This window comes from Ranitomeya imitator, chromosome 6 (assembly GCF_032444005.1).
Source record: "Ranitomeya imitator isolate aRanImi1 chromosome 6, aRanImi1.pri, whole genome shotgun sequence".
NCBI lineage: Eukaryota > Metazoa > Chordata > Amphibia > Anura > Dendrobatidae > Ranitomeya > Ranitomeya imitator.
The window spans coordinates 134,739,004-134,764,350 of NC_091287.1; the positions used below are offsets into that span (position 1 = coordinate 134,739,004).

General features: G+C 44.1%; 1 protein-coding gene across 4 annotated transcripts in view; it reads left to right on the forward strand.

Annotated features, from left to right (window-relative positions):
- The window catches only part of ULK4 (unc-51 like kinase 4), a 941,213-nt gene that overhangs the window by 267,627 nt on the left and 648,239 nt on the right, over positions 1 to 25,347 (forward strand). The gene's annotated exons all lie outside the window — the stretch shown is intronic.

Genomic DNA, 25,347 nt, shown 5'->3' on the forward strand with positions numbered 1-25,347 from the left:
ACTACAATAAGCAGCCCAGTAAGTGACACATTGTTGAAATCAAATCAGAGTCTTACACTTACATTATGTTGCTCTCGGATTAGACAGCAAAAAGCTGGTGACAGACATATTACTATTTTGTAAATTTCAGGTGTTTCAAGTACATTCAAAACATCTCAACCTAAATTTACTATTGTTGTAAAGAGCACTGTGTCATGAATAAATATTCTCAAAATCAATTGGATACGTGGAGGAATTTCAAAATTATTGCTATGTAAAGTGACACATAACAAATGGTGCTGCTTCCTAACGTCCCAAGTAGGCTACATGATTAAGACCCAAGTAGGCTACATCATTAAGGGCCAAGTAGGCTACATCATTACGGCCCAAGTAGGCTACATCATTAAGGCCCAAGTAGGCTGCATGATTAAGACCCAAGTAGGCTACATCATTAAGGCCCAAGTAGGCTACATCATTAAGGCCCAAGTAGGCTGCATCATTAAGGGCCAAGTAGGCTACATCATTAAGGCCCAAGTAGGCTACATCATTAAGACCCAAGTAGGCTACATCATTAAGGCCCAAGTAGGCTGCATCATTAAGGGCCAAGTAGGCTACATCATTAAGGCCCAAGTAGGCTACATCATTAAGACCCAAGTAGGCTACATCATTAAGGCCCAAGTAGGCTACATCATTAAGGCCCAAGTAGGCTGCATGATTAAAGCCCGAGTAGGCTACATCATTAAATCCCAAGTATGCTGCCTCATTAAAGCACAAGTAGGCTAAATTATTAAGGCCCAAGTTGGCTAAATGATTAAGGCCCGAGTAAGCTACATCATTAAGGCCCAAGTAGGCTACATTATTAGGAGATTAAAAAAAAACATAGATCTCTAGTCCTGGGCAGATGGTATGGGATTGCCAATATCTTTCCACTCTGAATGGTGAGTGATGAAATAAAGTACAGAAGTTTAGTAACTAGATTAAATCAAATAAGTATAAGACAAATCTCATATGATACATATTGCACATTTTTCAATTGCAGTTGTACAATATATAATAACCATGTGAAAATGAGAAATAATCTCCACTTTAATCTGACAAAAAGGTAACGTCTTTTGAAATCTAGGTACTTGTAAGAAATTCATTTTTCAGACATAAGCTGGTTCTCCTTTAAGCATATTATTCCTATGATGTTTATTTCTATGCAAATGTTGATCCTGTCAATGTATGTAAATGTAAATGCGTATCATGAAGAAGCATCTCCATTCTTTTATAGAATATTTCCTGTTATTTTTTTTCTACTTACTATGAGTTGTTTCCATCTTCTTTTCTGGATGAGCTGTATTCTACTTGACATGCTTCAAACCATTTTTCTGAAGTGGAGATGCATTTACATTTAATATTTCATGTTTCATTAAATATCACTTTGTTAGTGATTTTTGTTGTAAGGAGAGATTTCATCAATTTGAATTAGTATTATTGTCATCCCAGCATGTATAGCCATGTTGTTCCTTTTAAAGTAAAGGGAATGCTGCTCGTATCTTTCTTGAGTGACTTGTTGGTATCTGTACTATGTTTGTACTAAAGACTTCATTGTAAACCAGTGTACAGATCTGCTCTCTAAACTTCTTTTTGTCATGAAAGCAAACAATAATATAATAATAATAATTTTTATTTATATAGCGCCAACATATTTTGCAGCACTTTACATTATAGAGGGGACTTTTACACACAAAAGACATTACAACATAACAATAAACACAGATCAAAACCGATACCAGGAGGAATGAGGACCCTGCTCGCAAGCTTACAAACTGAAGAAAAAGGGGAGACACGAGAGATGGATGGAAAAAATTGCTTTTGTTGTTCAGACCAGCCATAGTGTAAGAATTGGGTGTTCATGTAAAGCTGCATGAACCAGTTAGCCTAAATATGTAACAGTACAGACACAGAGGGCTATTAAATGCATAAAGAGTATGAGAGCATGATGCGAGGAACCTGATTATGGTTTGTTTTTTGAATGGGCCACACAGGGATAGTTAGGTTAGTGCTTTAAGGCAGTAGGGCAGTCTGAACAAATACATTTTTAGGCCGCACTTAAATCTGTGGGGATTTGGGATTAATCGTATTAACCTGGGTAGTGCATTACAAAGAATTGGCGCAGCACATGAAAAGTCTTGGAGACGGGAGTGACAGGTTCTGATTATTGAGGATGTTAACCTCAGATCATTAGCAGAGCACAGGTAGGGTGGTAGACTGAGACCAGGGAGGAGATGTAGGGTGGTGCTGAGCCATGGAGTGCTTTTTGGATGAGGGTAATAAGTTTGTAGTGGATTCTGCAGTGGATGGGTAACCAGTGTAATGACTGGCACAAGGTAGAGGCATCAGAAAAACGGTTGGTGAGGAATATGATCCTGGCTGCAGCATTCAGGACAGATTGGAGAGGGAAGAGTTTGGTAAGAGGAAGGCCGATTAGTAGAGAGTTACAATATTCCAGATGAGAATGAATAAGAGCAACAGTAAGAGTTTTTGCAGAGTCGAAAGAAAGAAAAGATCAAATTCTAGAAATGCTTTTGAGGTGCAGATAACAAGAGCAAGCCAGTGCTCGGATGTGGGGAGTGAATGAAAGCTCGAAATCAAGTATGACCCCCAAGGCAGCGGGCATGATGCTTGGGAGTAATTGTGGAACCACACACGGAGATGGGAATGTCAGGCAAAGGTAGGTTAGTAGAGGGAGAAAACACGAGGAGTTCAGTTTTGACAGGTTCATTTTCAGATAGAGGGAGGACATGATGTTAGCGGAAAGACAGTCACTGGTGTTTTCCAAAAAGGCAGGCGTGATATCAGGAGAAGTGTATAATTGAGTGTCATCAGCATAGAGATGGTACTGAACCCAAATCTGCTGATTGCTTGTCCAATAGGGGTGGTATACAAAGAGAAGAGGGGGGGCTAGGACTGATCCTTGAGGAACCCCAACAGTAAGGGGAAGATGAGAAGAGGAGGAACCAGCAAAAGATACAGTGAAAGAGCGGTCAGAGAATTAGGAGGATAACCAGGAGAGAACAGTGTCCTTGAGGCCGATGGAGTGTAGCATAGTGAGGTGGAGCTGATGATCCACAGTGTTGATCCAAGAGAATTAGCATGGAGTAGTGACCATTAGATTTAGCTGTTAGTAGATCATTAGAGACTTTAGTGAGGGCAGTTTCAGTAGAGTGCAAAGAGTGGAAACCAGATTGAAGAGGGTCGAGAAGAGAGTTATTTGAGAGATAGCAGATAAGATGGGAGTGGACCAAGTGTTGAGGAGTTTAGAGATGAAGGAAAGATTAAAGACAGGTCTATAGTAAGCAGCACAGTTTTGGTCGAGGGATGGTTTTTTAAGTAATGGATGTATGATTGCATGCTTAAATGAGGGAAAGATACCGGAAGAGAGAGAGGTTGAATATTTTTGTTAGGTGAGAGGTGACAGCAGGGGAAAGGGACTGGAGGAGATGTGACGGAATGGGGTCACTGGTGCAAGTGATTGGGCGAGAAGATGCAAGGAGCCTGATTACTTCTTTTTCTGTGACTGGTTCAAAGTCAGAGAGTGAGCTAGATACAGTGGGGGAGTGCATTGTATGAGGGGATTGGGAGATAATTTCCTGTCAGATATGGTCAATTTTTTCTTTGAAGTAATTGGCCAGATCGTCAGCATGGAGATCCGTGGTTGGGGCCTGCACTCTTGGGTTGAGTAGGGAATAAAAAGAGTCAAAGAGAAGTTTAGGGGTATTGGACAGTGAGGTGATGAGGGTGTTGAAATAGGTTTGTTTGGAGAGGTGAAGGGCAGAGTTGTATGTTTTAAGCATAAACTTATAATGGATGAAATATTCGTGTAGATTAGATTTTCTCCACAGACGTTCAGCGCTGCAGGAAACGTGTTTGCAGCATGTGCCACGGTTGTCTCTGTCTGTGCTGAGTTGTTCTATGTATAGGAGGTGCAGTTTCATCCAGTGCACATTGCAGGGTTTCATTGTAATGCTTCAGTGCAGAATCAGTACATGCGAGGGGGGAGATAGGGGCCATTGATGGCTGCAAGTTCTTTATAAGTTTCTGGGTATTAATGGCCTGTATGTTTCCATAAGTATGGAAAGTGGGGGTGACCTGAGCGGGATGGCAGTTCTTGATAGAGAATGAAAGAGAGTGGTCAGAGAGCGGGAGGGGGGAGTTTGTGAAATCATCCACTGAGCAAAGCCAAGAATAGACCAAGTCGAGGGAGTTTCCGTCTTCATGCATTGGAGAGCTAGTACTGTATCTGATGTACATCAGTGTATATATTTTGTGCTTCATCGTCTTGAAGCCAAGAGAGGTGTTGTGCAAAAAAACATCTAGTAGGAAGCTATATTTTGACTTGTTTATCTGAATTTTCTATGAGTGAAATGGAGTTTAAAAGGGAATCTTTCACCACGTTTGACCTATCTAATCTATTAATATGGGCATACAGGTTTTAAGGTACCTTCACACATAACGATATTGTTAACGATATCGTTGCTTTTTGTGACGTAGCAACAATATCGTTAATAAAATCGTTATGTGTGACAGCGACCAACGATCAGGCCCCTGCTGGGAGATCGTTGGTCGCTGAATAATGTCCAGAACTTTATTTCGTCGCTGGACTCCTGCTGACATCGCTGGATCGGCGTGTGTGACACAACGATCCAGCGATGTCTTCACTGGTAACCAGGGTAAACATCGGGTAACTAAGCGCAGGGCCGCGCTTAGTAACCCGATGTTTACCCTGGTTACCATCCTAAAAGTAAAAAAAAAACAAACACTAGATACTTACCTACCGCTGTCTGTCCTCCAGCGCTGCGCTCTGCTCTCCTCCTGCACTGGCTGTGAGCCGGAAAGCAGAGCGGTGACGTCACCGCTCTGCTTTCCGGCTCACAGCCAGTACAGTAGGAGAGCAGAGAAGCAGAGCGCAGCGCTGGAGGACAGACAGTGGTAGGTAAGTATCTAGTGTTTGTTTTTTTTTACTTTTAGCATGGTAACCAGGGTAAACATCGGGTTACTAAGCGCGGCCCTGCGCTTAGTTACCCGATGTTTACCCTGGTTACCGGCATCGTTGGTCGCTGGAGAGCGGTCTGTGTGACAGCTCTCCAGCGACCAAACAGCGACGCTGCAGCGATCCGGATCGTTGTCGGTATCGCTGCAGCGTCGCTTAATGTGAAAGGGGCCTTTAGACTGCTGAGGAGAGTGATGCCTGTATGCAGGCGCTGGCTGGCAAATTTTGGCCTGGGGGCAAGCAGACAGCAGTGGCCCATGAACTGCGGCCCATCCTTATAGTGTTTACATTATGAAATTTACCATTGAGTGGGCTACATACATAGAAGCACTGAAAGACCAAACCCTACTACACAGATATGGTATCAAAACCAAAAAAAGAACTGCAAAAACACCATAAAAAATGAACATACTGCACAGCAATGTACAAACAACATTGCTGTGCACATGTTTAGTATTTGGTTACATCTTTTCCCCGCTTCAGGGTTTGGAAACTGTGAATAGGTTAAAAGAAGTGACACACTTATTTTTTTTGCTAAAGTTACTCTCCCATCCTATTGTGTAAAATAAAGAGAAACGACTCTGGCGGTTGGACCACCTCAGAAAACAATAACAAAGCCACCACTGAAACTGCTTTAGGAAAATGAGCGCTGGCATTTTTCTTAAGCGTCTTTGAACAAAAAACTTGGTTGACCAGATGTTGTGTGCACATACCCATAAGGGGGTTTTCGGAAACATTGCCAATGACTCATACACTGTCACGATTCCAGTCTATTCCCAGCGTGAGCGGGTGTTCTAGTGATCCCAGGTATGGGATTTTCACAGTTGCGGTCAAATGTCAACTAGAGAAGCAGCTGAGACTCTAGTTGGCATTTAACCGCAACTATGCGGATTGTACAATTGCGTTAACTACACTGTATGCAGAATTTAGGCAAGTTGTATTTTAGAGGATTATTTTTATTATTGATCAACAACTATGTTCCCAATCAACCCAAAAGACTCCAAAATATCAAAGCTTAATATTTTTGGAAGTTGTAGTGTTTTTTTTTTTTTAGATTTGGTTATCTTAGGAGGATATCTGTTTGTGCAGGTAACTATTACTGTGCAGAATTATTAGGCAACTTAATACAAACCAAATATATTTGCAATTCGCTTGTTTATTTTCACCAGGTAAACCAATATAACTGCACACAATTTGAAATAAACATTTCTGACATAAAAAAGTGACCAATATAGCCACCTCTCTTTATGATGACACTCAACAGCCTTCCATCCATAGATTCTGTCAGTTGCTTGATCTGTTTATGATCAACATTGCTTGCAGCTGCCACCACAGCCTCCCAGACACTGTTCCGAGAGGTGTACTGTTTTCCCTCCCTGTAGATCTCACATTTTATGAGGGACCACAGGTTCTCTATGGGGTTCAGATCAGGTGAACAAGGGGCCCATGTCATTATTTTTTCTTCTTTGAGACCTTTACTGGCCAGCCACGCTGTGGAGTAGTTGGTGGTATGTGATGGAGCATTGTCCTGCATGAAAATCATGTTTTTCTTGAATGATACCGACTTCTTCCTGTACCACTGCTTGAAAAAGTTGCCTTCCAGAAACTGTCAGTAGATCTTTGATGATACCAGCCCATACCAGAACCCCACCTCCACCTTGCTGGCGTCTGAGTCGGAGTGGAGCTCTCTGCCCTTTACTGATCCAGCCTCTGGCCCATCCATCTGGCCCATCAAGAGTCACTCTCATTTCATCAGTCCATAAAACCTTTGAAAAAGTCTTAAGACATTTCTTGGCCCAGTCTTAACGTTTTATCTTGTGTGTCTTGTTCAATGGTGGTCATTTTTCAGCCTTCCTTACCTTGGCCATGTCCCTGAGTATCGCACACCTTGTGCTCTTTATTTCTCCAGTAACATTGCAGCTCTGAAATATGGCAAAACTGGTGGCAAACGGCTTCTTGGCAGCTTCACTCTTGATTTTCCTCAATTCATGGGCAGTTATTTTGCGCCTTTTTTGCCCAACACGCCTCTTGCGACCCTGTTGGCTATTTGCCATGAAACACTTGATTGTTCGGTGATCACGCTTCAAAAGTTTGGCAATTTCAAGACTGCTGTAACCCCTCTGCAAGACATCTCACGATTTTGGACTTTTCAGAGCAATGCTCCGAAGCCTGGAAGAAATCATTAACATAAAGACAGAATGTAACATTTCTCCACAACAAGACCATTAATATGAGGCATACAGGTAGGACTAGTGTAACATTTCTATCACCTGCATGCCCATATTAATAGGTCATATACATCCCAGGGCTGATAGATTCCCTTTAACTTTTCTTCCCTAAATCTGTGTATATAGTGTAGTGCTGTGTCAGGGCTTGCACTCATCTGCGTAAATAAAATCGCTCTGATGTTGTTCCAGAAAAGTAGGACGAGTGTCATGGGACTACAATGCGTTTTGTCTCACATATATGCATATGCAATGCGTTTTTTTTCTTTGCTGCTATTATTCTACAGTCATTTACAGTGTTCTAAGCTACAGAATGGTAATGTACCCATAAAAATGGGACAGCACTCGCATTGTCCCTGTACCATCCGTTTTTTTTCTCGCATCCACTGACTTATATTGGCGAGTCTCGTACGATATATGTGGCCACTCGCAGCAGGCTGTGAATTTTTTTTCTCAGTCCAATTCAAGCTTAGGAAAAAATCAGAGATGAGCACAGAATCACTGACTACCACCAGTCAATGCAGTCTGTTTTTTTTTTTTTTTAATTGCACTCGTCCGATTTAAACGCAGATGAGTATGAGCCCTAAGTGTATTAATACATTCACCTACCGCTGCTCTCTCCAGTATCCAGTGCTGTTCTTCTGCTCTTCTCAGTGACGTCCCCTCTCTGCAGACTGTCCGGCTCACGCTGCGCTCTTCATGACCTGGTAATGGCTTTTACAATGTAAATCTATGGAACATCAGAATGAGGCCCCATATCCTCACATTGTAAAAGACCGGCGTGTTATCTGGAAGGTGTAAATTGCAGTCATGTAACTAAAGAGGAGCGGAGTGGCACTGGATACCAGAGAAGACAGTGATAGGTGACTATATTAACACTGACACTACAAAACACACATATATATAGTTCTCCTTCAAATCTGAATATAGTTGGCCTCCAGGTCTATCCACTCTGTGTAGTGGATGTAGTTACATATTGACATAGGCTGGATTCTTGCCCTAAGTTGTTCTAAGTTGTTCACATTAGAATCCCTGCAATCAGCCAAGTTAATCCATGAGGAAAAAGAAAAAAAGACAGGGATATGCTTGTAGAAGTGAAGTAAAGCTTTTCTACACGCATAAAATATTAAAGCATATACCTGTATTTTTTGCACCCCAAATTTTGGGGAAGAAAATAGGAAATAAAACTTTATTAATAAAATGTGGTCTGTCTAATAGGGGTCTTCCCTGCTGCAAGAAGCTGGCAAAGGCAGAAGTGGGGCAATGCTGTGGGCCCTGAGTGGAAGGATAGGGTGTCCCAGGGGTGCAATGCTGCAGGCCCTGAGTGGGAAAAGGGGGTGTCCCAGCGGTGCGATGCTGTGGGCCATAAGTGGAAGAAGGTGTCCCAGAGGTGCGATGCTGCGGGCCATGAGTGGGAGGAGGGGGTGTCCCAGCGTTGTGATGCGGCCGGCCCTGAGTGGGAGGAGGGGGAGTCCTATAGGCGTAATGCTGCAGGTCCTGAATGGAAGGAGGGGTGTCCCAGTGGTGCGATGCTGCCGGACCTGAGTGGGAAGAGGGGGTGACTCAGCGGTGCAGTGCTGCGGGCCGTGAGTGGGAGGAGGTGTCCCAGCGGTGCGATGCTGCAAGCCGTGAGTGAGAGGAGGGGGTGTCCTCTCGATGTGATGCTGCGGGCCGTGAGTGGGAGAAGGTGGTGTCCCAGCGGTGCGATGCTGCTTGCCGTGAGTGGGAGAAGGAGGTGCCCCAGCGGTGCGATGTTGCAGGACGTGAGTGGTAGGAGGGGGTGTCTCAGCGGTGCGATGCTGTGAGTGGGAGGAGGAGGTGTCCCAGCAGTGCGATGCTGCCGGCCCTGAGTGGGTAAATGGAGTGTCTCAGCGGTGCGATGTTGCGGGCCATGAGTGGGAGGAGGTGTCCAAGCGATGCAATGCTGTTGGCCCTTTGTCAGCGGTGAGGCAGAGCGAAGTGCATTGCTTTCCTGGCGGAGGGCTTCAGGAAAATGGACTCCATAGGCAGCGCTTGCGCAGACTGAGATCTTAGCTGGACCAAAATCTCAATCTTCGGTGGCCAAAGGATTCAGGAACATGGCCACAAGGAAAGCAATGCACAGCACTGCACCGCTGGAACACCCCCTCCTTCCGCTCAGGGCTCGGAGCATTGGCCCACTTCTGTTGCTGCAGACTTCCTGCAGGAGACCGTTATTACAGGATGGGGGATGTTATCACAGGACAGGAGACTTATTACAGGATGGGGGATGTTATTACAGGACGGAGGATGTTATTTCAGGTCGGGCAGTGTTATTACAGGACATGGGACTGTCCATCTGATGTCTGTACACAAAGTACAGCACAACCAGCATACAGATTAGTATATAATATACTGGGCTACAGACATCAGATGGTATATAACAATACTGGGTGTTCTACTGTGTACAGAAATACAATATCATATTCACTGACTGATCCTCAGCCTACAGAACCTCACATGTTGTAATATATGGTCCTAAAAATGCTATATGATGTCCTGTAGGCCTAGGATCAGTCAGAGCAGGGTGCTGTATACATGGCCTGCAGTCTCTATCTGACCCTCACTGTGATTTATTGCTGCAGACTGAACTTCTATACAGATGGGGTGAAAGTTCAGGCTGCTGCAATAAATCAGCCATAGACAGCCCGACTGCAGATCAACATCGTCTTGTTACCTCCTCATTCCTCACTCCTGCTTCTCCTCGGGCTCATGATAATCTTCATCCTGCACCCGGCTCCTCTCCGCTCACAAGAAGCAGCCCAGCCAGCTGGTGAGGTAAGTTTAGCAGACAGACACTGACTGGACACAGTGTGGCCGGGTCTGCAGTGCAGGGATGCGGCTTCCGGCACTTGTACACATTATTTAAAGGTACAGTGCCAGCACCCGACTTCTAACCCAGCAGACAGCGGCCTGAAACTGCTGCTGGGGGACCGGCCCGGGGTGCATCTGCCTCCCGGCCCTGCCCACCCCTACCTGTATGCCTCATATCAGCTGTTTTGTTGTTCAGTTTTATCACTTGCTATAAATGACTTCTTCCAGGCTTTGGGGAGGGCACTGCCTGGAAGATAACTCTGTGCCCAGATCTTATTTTACATGAAGGGGAGTTACCAGTGTGAGACAAGTAACTAAGGCTGATTCCACATTTGCGGTTGTGTCCTCAGCGTTTCTGACACATAGAACCACATGCCTCTTGATTTCATATCTTTAACATTGTAGATGCAGTTGCATGTGTTTACCCGCGTTTGCTTGCGTATTTTCACGGTGTGCGGCTAACACACCATGTTAGAATTTTTGTGGCCGCAAATTTCAGCCGCCATACGCATGCAGACGCTTGCGGAAAGAGTGCGTCAAATAAACGCATTACAGTCTATGGGAATGAATGTGCATGCAAGGACATGCGTACAATTGCGTATACGTACACATGCATTTTTATGAGTAAACATGTCTAGGAACTTGTTTTAAGCCACCCCCAAACAAAGCTTATAAAAGAAGGTGTGGGCAGTGGAAGTCCATTACTCTCAAGACTCTGGAAGGGATACAAGCCTTGCAGCCTCAAGTTTGGAAGACTCTATCAAAATGTAAGTATACAAGCTATATGTCTGCCTGTCTGTTTTTCTCCTTGCAGTCTTTAATCATTTCTGTCTCTCTTGCAGCATTACTCATCATGTCCTCCACTGAAGATCAGAGCTCACACAATGGACCGGAGACTGAAGTGAGTATATTTGCTCATGATTGGTAACTATTCACTGTCACTATTTTACACTTGTGGCAAAATATTTATTTTTCTTTTTACAGAGCCATTCCAGTGCAGATGAGCAGGAGCAGCAGACTCAGGCCCAAGCTCCGGTGGCAAGACGACGTGCAAGTATTCTTGACTGTTTTTCTTTATTCTTGACTGTTTTTTTTTTTCCCTTCTTTTTAATTGTTTTATCTTTACAACATTAATGTCTTTGTTTTATTTCTAGGTCCCACAACGGGAGGAGGATTTTATAGACAATGACCTCTTCATCACCTTGGTGCAGGAGCGAGTTCCGTTGTGGGACACCCGGGAACAGCAGCACTATGACATTGTGGTGATTCGGCGGCTGTGGACTGAGGTGGTCCAAGCGCTGATGGATGACTGGGACAATGCCACGCCATGAGTCAGAAAGGCTTTTCATAAGTATTGCAGTGTGGTCTGATGCGGCAGTGAACCTGAAGGCCAGGATCACACAACAGTGTGTGGTGCGAGAAACTCCTGTGAGGTTCTTGCATCACACACGGTTGTGTGATCCCGGACTAACGTGCATTGTTTAACAATTTTGTTTTTCACCTATTCACAGTGAACAAAGTCAAAACCCATTGGCGTTCGATGAAGGATCGCTTCAACAAGGACCTGAGACAGGAGATCCAAGTTCACAGTGGTGCTGCAGCAAGGATCAGGAAATATAAGTACCACCGGTTGCTGTCTTTCCTGAGTCCTGTTCTGCTCAGAAAACATAAGTTTTTTTTGTGTTGTATTCCAAAGTGTTGTATTCCCTAATCTGAATTTTTCTATTTCACAGAAGTTGGCACTTTTACAATTGTTATTTTTTGGCAGTAATGTTTTACTTTTCTTTTCACAGAACCTTTAGTAGCACCCTTGAACCTGGATTGTCCTCTGGAGCAGTCCCTCATCGAACAGCCAGGGACCAGCCCCAGCCATCCACCATTGAAGCAGCAAGTGGGTCGGTGTCACAGGCTTGAGAGCAGGCAGCTGGTCCTTTGTGTGTGCCGCACATCACTACACCACCACCACCACCATGCCTGATGCTGCTCAAAGCCACTCCACCACCCCCACCATGCCGAGTCCTGCTCCTGCACGGCTGACCACCACCACTAGGCTGCCAGAAGATGCTGCACGGCTGCCCACCGCCACCACAATTAGGCCCCCTGAAGTTCCTGTCCACTGCCACCACCAGGCCGGGTCAACATTGTGAACGACCTGCTGACCCCACCACTTCCACGCTCCCAAGGAGACATAAAAAAAAGGAAGCTGCCACATAAAACTGGACAGAAACGTAAAAGGACTCATGGAACCAGAAGCGTCGTGCTACCTCCACCCTCACCTCCCAATCTGTCTGTGTCGTCCAGTATTTCTCTCCGTTCCAATATGCCTCTCCTGTCCCATGCTTCCACTCCTAATGTGTCTACTTCCATCCTTGACCTCCCAGACCCCACAAGTTTAGTTACCTCTTCCTCTGGAACCTCTTCATCATCCACGCCTAGCCAATCCTCCCAGCTCCACACCCCCCAGGTCCATAAGATGCCCCCCTCATCGGTTCGTAAAAGTTATTTATTTATTTTTTCTAAAATATATATATATATATATATATATAAATAAATATATATATATATATATATATATATATATATATATATAAATAAATATATATATATTTTAGAAAAAATAAATAAATAACTTTTACGAACCGATGAGGGGGGCATCTTATGGACCTGGGGGGTGTGGAGCTGGGAGGATTGGCTATGCGTGGATGCATATCTTTACTCACCTGCCCTGACCTCATATCTTTACTCACCTGCCCGTGTGTCAGAACTATTATGTATATATATATATATATATATATATATATATATATATATATATATATATATATATACTAGTTCTGACACACGGGCAGGTGAGTAAAGATATACTTTACTTTACACACCTGCCCGTGTGTCAGAGCTAGTATGTATGTATGTGTATATATATATATATATATATATATATATATATATATATATATATATATATATATATATATATATATATATATATATACAGGTCCTTCTCAAAAAATTAGCATATAGTGTTAAATTTCATTATTTACCATAATGTAATGATTACAATTAAACTTTCATATATTATAGATTCATTATCCACCAACTGAAATTTGTCAGGTCTTTTATTGTTTTAATACTGATGATTTTGGCATACAACTCCTGATAACCCAAAAAACCTGTCTCAATAAATTAGCATATTTCACCCATCCAATCAAATAAAAGTGTTTTTTAATAACAAACAAAAAAACCAACAAATAATAATGTTCAGTTATGCACTCAATACTTGGTCGGGAATCCTTTGGCAGAAATTACTGCTTCAATGCAGCGTGGCATGGAGGCAATCAGCCTGTGACACTGCTGAGATGTTATGGAGGCCCAGGATGCATCAATAGCGGCCTTAAGCTCATCCAGAGTGTTGGGTCTTGCGTCTCTCAACTTTCTCTTCACAATATCCCACAGATTCTCTATGGGGTTCAGGTCAGGAGAGTTGGCAGGCCAATTGAGCACAGTAATACCATGGTCAGTAAACCATTTACCAGTGGTTTTGGCACTGTGAGCAGGTGCCAGGTCGTGCTGAAAAATGAAATCTTCATCTCCATAAAGCATTTCAGCCGATGGAAGCATGAAGTGCTCCAAAATCTCCTGATAGCTAGCTGCATTGACCCTGCCCTTGATGAAACACAGTGGACCAACACCAGCAGCTGACATGGCACCCCACACCATCACTGACTGTGGGTACTTGACACTGGACTTCAGGCATTTTGGCATTTCCTTCTCCCCAGTCTTCCTCCAGACTCTGGCACCTTGATTTCCGAATGACATGCAAAATTTGCTTTCATCAGAAAAAAGTACTTGGGACCACTTAGCAACAGTCCAGTGCTGCTTCTCTGTAGCTCAAAAGTGGCTTTACCTGGGGAATGCGGCACCTGTAGCCCATTTCCTGCACACGCCTGTGCACGGTGGCTCTGGATGTTTCCACACCAGACTCAGTCCACTGCTTCCTCAGGTTCCCCAAGGTCTGGAATCGGTCCTTCTCCACAATCTTCCTCAGGGTCCGGTCTCCTCTTCTCGTTGTACAGCGTTTTCTGCCACATTGTTTCCTTCCAACAGACTTACCATTGAGGTGCCTTGATACAGCACTCTGGGAACAGCCTATTTGTTGAGAAATTTCTTTCTGGGTCTTACCCTCTTGCTTGAGGGTGTCAATGATGGCCTTCTTGACATCTGTCAGGTCGCTAGTCTTACCCATGATGGGGGTTTTGAGTAATGAACCAGGCAGGGAGTTTATAAAAGCCTCAGGTATCTTTTGCATGTGTTTAGAGTTAATTAGTTGATTCAGAAGATTAGGGTAATAGGTCGTTTAGAGAACCTTTTCTTGATATGCTAATTTATTGAGACAGGTTTTTTGGGTTATCAGGAGTTGTATGCCAAAATCATCAGTATTAAAACAATAAAAGACCTGACAAATTTCAGTTGGTGGATAATGAATCTATAATATATGAAAGTTTAATTGTAATCATTACATTATGGTAAATAATGAAATTTAACACTATATGCTAATTTTTTGAGAAGGACCTGTATATATATATAAGTTCTGACACACGGGCAGGTGAGCAAAGATATGAGGTGGATTAGCTCCATCATCTCTTCAGTCTTCATTAAGATATAGAAAAATAGAAATGCAGACTGACGAGACGATGGAGCTAATCAAGTGTCACCTACCATAGCACTGACCTCAGAGAGAAGAGGTTTAGTGTAAACCATGGTTTACATAACTCAATTTGGTTATAATCCAATCCCTGTCTCATGCAATCTGCATGATACAACAAGTGGATTATATAAAAACTGTAGTTGTGAATTGGTGGTCACCTTATTAAACTTAAAAAAAATAATTATTCTAATATAGGGGACACTTGGAACAGGTGTTTAACCAGAGGTGATTTATTGTCAGCAAACATTAAAGTAAATTTAAATAATTACAGGTACATACCATTGCACAACATTAAAAGAACACTAAACCATGCAATTTTGCCAGGACTCAGAAACAAAATAGGACACAAATGTATCCCTCATTTGGGCAACTTCAACTGTTGTTCTGAAAGGGTGATGATGGTAATCTGGCAATGGGTTAGAAACAGGTTCATCAAGTTCAATGTTGGGTCGCTCTTTAGCCATTATGTAGTTGTGCAGAACCACACACTCCTTGACCACCTCATTGACTGTCTCAATTTTGAGATTAATGGCTGTCTCCAAAATGCGCCATTTCGAGACAAGCATACCAAAGGCACACTCAACAGTTCTTCATGCCCTGGTCAGTCTGTAATTTAAAATCCTTCTTGTCTGTGTCAAGTCCTGGCTGGGGTATGGTTTCAGGAGGTTTCCACATGTCAGAAAGGCCTCATCCTCAACCACAACAAATGGCATTAGTGGGCCTTGAGTGTTGGGAAGAAGTTGTGGCATGGGGAAATTTAAATAATTGCCTTACAACCGTTGGCCCATGTCCAAGTTTTTAAATGTCTGGGAGTCATTACCATGGCCAGAAGATCCAATGTCTACTACGACGACATACCTGCAGTCCGCAGCTGCAATCGCCATGAGCACTATGGAAAAAATACTTTTTATAATTAAAGTACTCGGATCCAGTTCCAACCGGTATGGGAATCCGGATATGTTTTCCATCCACTGCTCCCAAACAGTTGGGGAATTTACAAACTTAGTTTTGCTGCCAGATTTCCGTGGTGGGTAGGGGGATAAATTCCGCACGGAGAACATCCCACAAAGCCCAGCAGGTGTCTGCGACAATCACAGATAGTGTTGAAATTCCTATCTAGAACTGGAAATGGAGTGATGATAGGCTCTCTCCGGTAGCTAGGAATTTGCTGAACAGAGAAAGAAAAAAATAAATCAGAACCATAATATTTAAGACTGGGGTTTTGCTAAACAAAGTCAGAAAAAAAAGAGAAAGGACATTGGCTTTTATAACAATAATATTTAGGACAGTATTTTATCAAAAGAAAAAAAGGGAAATATATTACGTACATTGCCTAACAATTATAATTATGACAGGTGTTAATGTTTAAATATTACGTACCTTATTGTCACCAGCAGACATTCCTCAACATGAATTGCTCTACGGAGCTGGGTGTCCTTCCTGCTGATGGCTCCTTGTACACGATCCAGCAATTCCATAATGCTGTCTTGAGACATACTCGTGTACTCAAAATATTTCTCCGGGTTTTCACAGAGCTCATTGAATAAGGAATGGTAGGCTCCACGGCTATGTCGGAGTTCAACAATCGGGTGCTGCCAAAAGCGCCGACGCCGTCTTCTCTGTTTTTCTCTTTTCCGTTCTTGCTCATAATCAAATGCAAAGGAAAGAAACAAGCTGACATCCAAATCCAGATTCCAATAGAATCTCTCCATGCGAAGATCCATCTTGACACAGGATGCAGGAGTAAAATGTGAGGATTTCAGCTGTCCAAGGGTTTATATACAGAAATCCCATGAGCTACGCCCATTGGGCATGGCTTCTGTCAAGGAAATTCTCCTTAAAAAAAGTTTTCATAAAAACGCGAACACATGCAAAAACACATGCAAATCTTGCGTTTTTTTATCCGCCATGTGTAAGTTGATGCTGATAAAATTATTATTATTATTATTATTATACATTTTTATAGCGCCATTTATTCCATGGCGCTTTACATGTGAATACGGGGCAAATATAGACAAATACATTAAACATGAGCAGATAACAAGGCACACGAGTACATAAGGAGGGAGGACCCTGCCCGCGAGGGCTCACAGTCTGCAGGGGGTGGGTGAGGATACACTAGGAGAGGGAAGAGCTGGCTGTGCGGCTGTTCAGTAGGTTGAGGATCACTGCAGGCTGTAGGCTTGTCGGAAGAGATGAGTCTTCAGGTTCTTTTTGAAGGTTTCTATGGTAGGCGCAAGTCTGATGTGTTGGGGTAGAGAGTTCCAGAGTATGGGGGAAGCACGGGAGAAGTCTTGGATGCGGTTATGGGAAGAAGAGATGAGAGGGGAGTAGAGAAGGAGGTCTTGGGAGGATCGGAGGTCGCGTGTAGGTAGGTACCGGGAGACCATGTCACAGATGTATGGAGGAGACAGGTTGTGGATGGCTTTGTATGTCAGTGTGAGGGTTTTGAACTGGAGTCTCTGGGCGATAGGAAGCCAGTGAAGGGCTTGACACAGGGGAGAGGCTGGGGAATAGCGGGGGGACAGGTGGATTAGTCGGGCAGCAGAGTGTAGGATGGATTGGAGTGGTGCCAGAGTGCTAGAGGGGAGTCCAGAGAGTAGGAGGTTGCAGTAGTCGAGGCGGGAGATGATAAGGGCATGCACTAGCGTTTTTGCAGTGTTGCGGTCAAGGAAAGCACGGATCCGGGAAATATTTTTGAGTTTGAGACGACAGGAGGAGGCAAGGGCTTGGATATGTGGCTTGAAAGAGAGGGCAGAGTCGAGGATCACCCCGAGGCACCGGGCGTGTGGGACTGGGGATAGTGAACAGCCATTGACATTGATGGATAGGTCTGGTGGAGGGGTAGAGTGAGATGGGGGAAAGATGATGAATTCTGTTTTGTCCATGTTCAGTTGTAGAAAGCGAGCAGAAAAGAAGGCTGAAATGGCAGACAGACAGTGCGGGATTTTGGTAAGCAAGGAGGAGAGGTCAGGTCTGGAGAGGTAGATCTGCGTGTCGTCAGCGTAGAGATGGTACTGCATACCGTGGGATTCTATGAGCTGTCCCAGGCCGAAAGTGTAGATGGAGAAGAGTAGGGGTCCTAGAACAGAGCCTTGAGGAACACCGACTGACAAGGGGCGAAGTGAGGAGGTGGTGTGGGGGAGACACAAACACAAAAAACACAAAGTTATCGTTTTGCCATGCATTTGCGGTTGCGTACGAAACACTGCAGACTCAACCGCAAATGCGAACCTAGCCTAACACAGGACAGGAAAAAGAAATTGTCTTCTTCCAAGCACACTTTTTGCTTCTCTCTGAACTCTGCAGTATTGTAACAATATTACAGCCCTGTCTGCCTGTGAGATAGAAGCTAAAGCTGACTGAAATTGTAGATATGTCAGGTATAACCACACTCTGCAGTGAGGTCAGGAGAGAGGAGAGCGGCCATTACACATCACATTGAGAGGTCACCTTTATATAAAATAATCTCTGGAGGCAGAGTATCTTCCAGGCAGCGTCCTCCTCCCAGCCTGGGAGAGGTTATTGATAGAGTGATAAAAGTCGATTTCTCAAAAACAAGACCCCTACTCACTAGCTGAATATGGCCTCAAATATAAAGATGAGCTAATATAGTACTCATAATCTTGCTATAGAATGAATCTTCGATCCAGAAGTATAAATTACTGCTGTGTGCCTTTTATTTTGTGGTATAGTATCAGTGAAATAATTAGATTTTGGAGGTCCTTTAAAATAATGCACATTCAGTCCCTTGTCACTATCAGATTTAATAAAAAATGAACATGAATAAGTTTGCCATCTCCATTGTTATAATAATTGGTTCCTATTCTGTTATTATCTTCTCCAACTTCATAATGAACTACATATAATCATGTTTTAAACTCTAAAATTTTCTTGTTTTAATTTGCTTAATATTGGTTTTGTGAAGTTTTTCTTTTTCTTTGACTTATGCTAATAGCCTTGTTGTCCTAGTCTAATTAATGTGCGGAGTGTTTTTCCCTTAGTGTTTAGATTGGCTCGGCTGAATCATACAATTAAACTGTGCATTTTCTCCATTTTCTTTAATTGTAGTGCCAATTATGCCAACTAATCAATAGATGCAGAAATGAATAAACAGCACATCCTCTCTTTCAGTAAATAAGTCAGCTGAATAAGGAGGGTTTGTTACTGCATCCACACAGTATGACTTTGAGTTATTAATCCTAGGGAAAGGTAGAGGCTATTAAGATGAGGGATATTTGATGTATGCAAGCTTTAAATAAATACGTTTAATTACCTTGTGCCAGTCTGACATGGCAGGGGTACATTTTATTGATTGGTTTCTAATGTCATTAAATATATTCATGAGATTTTGGATGTAAATGTTTTATGTCAATACTTTGGCACGTCTAAGAATTATATTATTGATTGCGTCTTGAATGCTATAAAGTCTGAATCTACTGTATAAACACTTATGTCTGTTGAGGTAGAAAAACAGAAATAGGTGTGCCATGAAGACGTGTTTACTAGCATAATGTAGAGCTGGGGTCCCCAACCTTTCTTACCTTTAGAGCCACATTCCGCTATGCAAGTTTGTCGAGAGCAACAACGCAGATAGTCATAGAAAATCCTAGAGAAGGCACAAATAATAACATGCAGATTTTCACTTTCACTCTATCCTTATGTGTTTTACATTACTGTTGTGCAAATTGCTTAGTCAAAGAGGACTTGAACTTTAGTGCCACCTATTGGAAGTAGCAATCTTAAAAGTCAATACCCTTTAACCCCTTCCCGCCGCGGCCCTTTTTCATTTTTGTGTTTTCGTTTTTCACTCCCCTCCTTCCCAGAGCCATAACTTTTTTATTTGTCCATCAGTATGGTCATGTGAGGGCCTGTTTTGTGTGAGACGAGTTATACTTTTGAACGACACCATTGGTTTTACCATGTCTTGTACTAGAAAACGGGGAAAAAATTCCAAGTGCGGTGAAATTGCAAAACAAGTGCAATCCCACACTTGTTTTTTGCTAGCATCACTAAATGTTAAAACTGACCTGTCATTATGATTCTCCAGGTCATTACGAGTTCTTAGACGCCTAACATGTCTAGGTTATTTTTTATCTAAGTGGTGAAATAAAAAATTCAAAACTTTGCTTAAAAAAAAAGTGTAATTTTCCGATACCCGTAGCGTCTCCATTTTTCTTGATCTGGGGTCGGTTGAAGGCTTATTTTTTGTGTGCCGAGCTGATGTTTTTAATGATACCTCTCTTGTACAGAAACATTCTTTTGATCGTCCGTTATTGCATTTTAATGCAATGTCGCGGCGACCAAAAAAACGTAATTCCGGCATTTCAATTTTTTTCTTGCTACGCCGATTAGCGATCAGGTTAATGCTTTTTTTATTGATAGATCGGGCGATTCTGAATGCGGCAATACCAAATGTGTAGATTTGATTTTTTTTTTTTATTATTGTTTTATTTTGGATGTGGGGACGTGGTGTGATTTAAACTTTTATATATTTTTTATTTTTTTTTTTCCATATTTTTAAAAACATTTTTTTTTACTTTTGCCATGCTTCAATAGCCTCCATGAGAGGCTAGAAGCTGGCATAGCCTGATTGGCTCTGCTACATCATCAGATCGCTGCTATGTAGCTGAAATGCAGGCTTGCTATGAGCACCGACGACAGGTGGCGCTCACAGCAGGCCGGCATCAGTAACCATAGAGGTCTTAAGGACCTCTATGGTTACCATCCTGATGCATCGCCGACCCCCGATCATGTGACGGGGGTCGGCGATGCACTCATTTTCCGGCCGCATGGCCGGAAGCGCTGGTTAAATGCCGCTGTCAGCATTTGACAGCGGCATTTAACAGGTTAATAGCGGCGGGTAAATCGCGATTTCACCCGCCCCTATTGCGCGCACATGTCAGCTGTACAAAACAGCTGACATGTCGCGACTTTGATATGGGCTCACCGCCGGAGCCCACATCAAAGCAGGGGACCCGACATGCACCATACTAGTACGGGGCATGTCAGGAAGGGGTTAACAGTCCCATAAGATGCTTCTTATATTATTGGCCGCATACACTGCTCCATATGTAATTGGCCCTATATACTGCTCCATATGTAATTGGCCCCATACACTGCTCCATATTGAATTGGCCCCATTATGAAGCTCCATATACAATTGACCCCATAATTTGCTCCCTATTAAATTGGCCCCATTAAGAAGCACTATATAGAATTGGCCCCATTAAGATGCTCCATATAGAATTGGCCCATAAGATGCTCCATATAGAATTGGCCCCTTAAGATGATCCATATAGAATTGGCCCCATTAAGAAGCTCCATATAGAACTGGCTCCATTACATGCTCCATATAGAATTGGCCCCAAAAGAAGCTCCATATTCAATTGGCCCCATTAAGAAGCTCCATACAGAATTGGCCCCATACGAAGCTCCATATAGAATTGGCCCCATAAGATGTTCCATATTAAATTGGCCCCATTATGAAGCTCCATATAAAATTGGCCCCATTAAGAAGCTCCATATAGAATTGGCCCCATGAGATGCTCCCTATAGAATTGGCCCCATAAGATGCTCCATATAGAATTGGCCCCATAAGAAGCTCCATATTCAATTGGCCCCACAAGGTGCTCCCTATAGAATTGGCCCCATAAGATGCTCCATATAGAATTAGCCCCATATAATGCTCCATATATGAGCCCCTTCTCATGGTCCCCATGTATTGCTCCAAATATAAAAAAAAATGAAATACTCACCCCTCGTTGCTTGTCGCTGCTCTGCTCTGGACTCCTCAGTATTGCGTCTTCCTGCTCTCTGTGCTGTGACTGCTCAGGCAGAGGGCGCGCACTGGTGACGTCATCGCACCCCCTGACCTGAACGTCTCAGTCAGAGGATGGAAGACGCTGCAGCGCTGGAAGCGGGAGAGGTAAGTATCGCAAGTGCCGGGGCCCAGAGCAGGTGGGGGGGACTTGGGCCGGCACCATAGCACGACAGTGTCCCCCAGGGCCGTATTTGCCACTAGGCACTCGAGGGCACGTGCTTAGGGCGGTGACATTGCAGGGGGCGGCACCTAAGCAAGGTTTTTTTTTTAAGTCCTGGGTCACAAACCCGACCGACCACCCCGCCTCCCACCCCCCGGCCTCCGAGTCCCACCAATCCTCCTTGAAGACGATACTCACCCTGCTCCAGCGATGCCTGGTCTCAGCGTCTGTAGGGCGTCCTGAGTGAGCGGTCACGTGGTACCGCTCATTAAGGTCATGAATATGTGCATATTTATTACCTTAATGACCGCTCACTCAGGAAGAAGGTGCTGCGCCGGGAGTCGGTGCAGAGCCAGAGGGATGTTGGCACGGCCGCGCGGTGTGGGGCAGCTGACAGATGGGTATGAGAGACAGGGGACGGGGCGATGAAGGAGGAAGGTAAGCTGCCCGCGCCATGCAAGATGGGAGAAAGAGCGGGAGAAGGAGCGGGGAGGGGGTGGAGAGATGAGCCATGCATACAGGGAGGGAAATTGAGCCATGCATACGGGGAATATGAGCCATCAGCCATGCATACGGGGGGGGGAATTATGAGCCATGCATACGGGGGCATATGAGCCATGCATACGGTGGGGGGGGAATTATGAGCCATTCATACAGGAGGAGGGGTATATGAGCCATGCATATGGGATGGGAAGGAGATGAGCTATGCATACAAGATGGGAGGGGGGCATTATACACTATTGAGCATCATATGTGGCCATTATACAGTATGTGGCATCATGTGTGGCCATTATACAATATGTGGCATCATGTGTGGCCATTATACAGTATGGAGCATCATGTGTGGCCATTATACAGTATGGAGCATCATGTGTGGCCATTATAAAGTATGGAGCATCATGTGTGGCCAATATACAGTATTGAGCATCATGTGAGGTCATTATACAGTATGGAGCATCATGTGTGGCCATTATACAGTATTGAGCATCATGTGTAGCCCTTGTACAGTATGGAGCATCATGTGTGGCCTTTATACAGTATTGAGCATCATATGGGGCCATTATACAGTATTGATCATCATGTAGGGTCATTATACAGTATGGAGCATCATGTGTGACCATTATACAGTATGGAGCATCATGTGTGGCCATTATACAGTATTGATCATCATGTGGGGTCATTATACAGTATGGATCATGTGTGGCCAATGGCCATTATACAGTATTGAGCATCATGTGTGGCCCTTATACAGTATTGAGCATCATGTGTGGCCATTATACAGTATGGAGAACTGTGTGGCCATTATACAGTATGGACAGTGGCGTAACTACCGCGGTCGCAGCGGTCGCCAGTGCGACCGGGCCCGGCAGGTCAGGGGCCCGGGCCCGGCAGGCATGCTCGGACTGGCAGTGCCTCCCCCCGCTCCAGGGCCTCCCCCCCCTTCCCCGCCGCCGCCGCTGCCTTGAATACTCACCCTGCTCCAGCGATGGTCTCGGCGTCTGCACTGCAGCTCGTTCCTGCTTGAGCGGTCACGTGACACCGCTCATTAAGATCATGAATATGCGCATATTCATGATCTTAATGAACGGTGTCACATGACCGCTCAAGCAGGAAGAAGGTGCTGCGCCGGCGCCACCGTCTGGAGTCGGGACAGAGCGCGAGGGATGTTGGCACGGCCGTGCAGTGGGAAGACAGGTGAGTATGAGGGACGAGGGACGGGGGGACGGGGGGATGGGGGGGGATGAAGGAGGACATAAGCCGGCGCGCCGAGCAGGAGCGGAGAGCTAAGCCTGCATACAGGGGGGAATATGAGCCATGCAGGGGGGAATATGAGCCATGCAGGGGGGGATATGAGCCATGCAGGGGGGAATATGAGCCATGCAGGGGGGAATATGAGCCATGCATACAGGAGGGGTAATATGAGCTATGTATATGGGATAGGAGGGAGATGAGCCATGCATACAGGAGGGGGGTCATTATACAGTATTGAGCATCATGTGTGGCCGTTATACAGTATGCAGCATCATGTGTGGCCATTATACAGTATGGAGCATCATGTGTGGTGGCCGTTATACAGTATTGAGCATCATGTGTGGCCATTATTCTATGGAGGTTACATTGAGTTGTATGGCAGGGCTGCAGGGGGGGGGGGCCCATTTGGAAGTTCGCACCGGGGCCCCTAACTTTGTAGTTATGCCACTGAGTATGGAACATCATGTAGGGCCATTATACAGTATGTGGAGCACTGCATAGCCATTATACAGTATGGAACATCATGTGTGGCCATTATATAGTATGGAGCACTGTGTGGCCATTATACAGTATGGAGCATCATGTGTGGCCATTATACAGTATTGAGCATCATGTGTGGCCATTATGCAGTATGGAGCACTGTGTCGCCATATTTTTTTTGTTTGAATTATTGTATATGAAACAGTGTGATCAGCAGTGCTAAATGGATGTGGTTGGGACTTGGATATGGGTGTGACTAGTTGTGAAATGGGTGTGGTCAAAGGCTTGGCCTAAAATTTGCCACAAGCCGCAACCTTTATACCTTTTTCCCTTCTTCAAAAGTTGGGAGGTATGGTACCGCATTTCCCAGATCACAGCAAGTACCGCAAATCCCATAGGGAATGAATGAAACCAAACGCAGTGTTGCCGTAAGTGATTCGTTATGCGGCAGATGCAGAAAAACTGCCCGATCTGCTGCAAAAGGCTACTTTCACGTCAGCGATTCTTGCCAAAGTCACTGCCGATAGTGTCATACTCACCAAAGGGGGAGGCAGCACTAAAAGTGCCTAGGGCAGCAGAAACTCTAAATACGGCCCTGGTGTCCCCGACGGTGAGTGGGCCCTCTGCCTGTTCAGGGCCCCGGCACTTCCCGGGTGCTGACGCCTGCCCTGGGTGGGTATCACAGGTATTCTTTTCTGTGACTGTTGGCGAGCCACATGTGGCTCGCGAGTTGGGGACCCCTGATGTAGAGGAACCTTATCCCTGATATTTATCTCTTGATTTTCCGAATGGTTACAAGATCCTAGAGGAATATTACACATACTGTGCTAGAATACTGCCAGGAGTCCATGTATTAGTTATCAGTTCTTATTATGTAACTTAAAAAATCAATAAAAACCTCACATGGGATACAGAATCTCTTGCCCTTACTGTAGAACTATCTACTCATAACATGTATTGGAGTAGAATCTGTAATAACCAACTTAAATATTGGTAAGAGCCTGATAAAATTTAATATATATATATATTTAAATTATTATTATTATTTATTTTTTTTTTTTTTGTGATACTAGAAGGTAATCTGTAAAGAATTTTACCATCCATTAATATGTGGCATTCATTGTGGAAAAGCAGATAATATATATATATATATATATATATATATATATATATATATATATATATATATATTAGAAGCTCATTATCTAAGCACGCTCGCTCCTCACTATTGCTGGGTCCTAGCAGACCTAAATAAGCTTTGCCAATGACATGTGTCAAAGCTCACAACAGTGACCGGTTTTCCCCTGTAACTGGGACTGCTATGGATGCCCCAGTTACAGTGATAAAAATGCACTA